The following is a 1,406-nucleotide window of genomic DNA, read 5'->3' as shown; positions in this document are numbered from 1 at the left end:
CATTTGTTATGCATCAGAGAGTTGGACAATGACCAAGGAGGATAGAAGGAGAATTGATGCCTTTGAGCTGTGGTGCTGGAGAAGAGTATTGAGGGTACGATGGACTGCTAAGAAAACAAACAGAATCATCCTGGAAAGGGTCAAACCGGGCGGCTCCTTGGAGGCAAGGATTCTGAGGCTCTGTCTAACATACTTTGGACATGTTATAAGGAGGGACCAGTCCTTGGAGAGGGAAATCATGCTTGGTAGGGTGGAGGGACAGCGTAGGAGGGGAAGGCCCTCTATGAGGTGGATTGATTCAGTGACTGGGGTAATTGGGATGGGTTGGTGCGATTGGCACAGGACAGAGCAGAGTTTAGGGCTGTTGTACATAGGGTCGCTATGAGTCGCAAGCAACTCGACGGCACATAACAACAACAATTAATCTATACCTTTTCCATTCTCTAATACTGAAAGTCACTCTGGTGTCTTAGGGACATGGGGGTCTGCTTCCAATCCAAATCTACTCGTTGTTCCATGGGGGAAAGATGGACAATCTCTTTTGTGATTCATAGTCTGAGAACTTGCTGCAGGGTCGCCTCTGAGTCGTTTCCAACTTGACAATATCTAACAACAATAAAGCTATAGCATTCCTTCTGCAAACTGGTCAGACTTTCTATTCATTATTTAGACCCCTCCACCTGCCATGGGTGGGAGAACTTGAGTTCCTTTTGCTTCCGGAAGGAAAACTGAAGGAGTGGAAGTAGCATGTGCAGAGGTATGGAAGTGAGAAACAGCACAGCAAGTTAAGAGAAATATGCACTTCCAAGTGGTAGTAGAAATAGGTAGGCATGGATGACATCAGAAAGTCAGCTAAAGGTAGCATATGAGGGCTGTCAATCAGCTATTAATGCCCTATTTTTATCTCCAGCTGGTGATAGAGGTCACTGTGGGATTTTAAACAGAAAGATGAAGTGGTTACATTTCTAACATCACTGCCAGCTGAGTTAAAGGAGGAGAGCGAAATCATCCTGAGACATTTAGGAAATGAAATAACTGCAACAAAAGCTGTTGTGAGTCTTAAGTGAAATGGCCCACAGTTCAATCAGCAGAAACTGGATTTAAACCCAAGTTAGCTAAACATCACAAGCATGGCATTGCTTTTCTCCCTCCATGAGCCTTAATATCCTTGTTAGGTTAGGTTAGGTTAGTGGACTTAAATAAGAAATCAGAGAGAACGAGAGAAAGCTTAATGCGGCTTTATTAAAGGGGGGTGGGGGTGGAAGGGGAGCTCCCGGGTGAGTTCCTCATCCTGGAGAGGCAGAATGGGAAGTCACACTGTGAACTTACTGGGGAGGATTTTTATAAACAGAGTCTTTAGGGAGGTACATTCCATTCTGATTTACGGGCCACCTGCTAGCTTAGCC

The sequence above is a fragment of the Elephantulus edwardii genome, unplaced genomic scaffold (assembly GCF_000299155.1).
Source record: "Elephantulus edwardii isolate Elephantulus edwardi_28Jun2011 unplaced genomic scaffold, EleEdw1.0 scaffold00061, whole genome shotgun sequence".
NCBI classification, from domain to species: Eukaryota; Metazoa; Chordata; class Mammalia; order Macroscelidea; family Macroscelididae; genus Elephantulus; species Elephantulus edwardii.
This window is presented reverse-complemented; position numbering follows the sequence as displayed.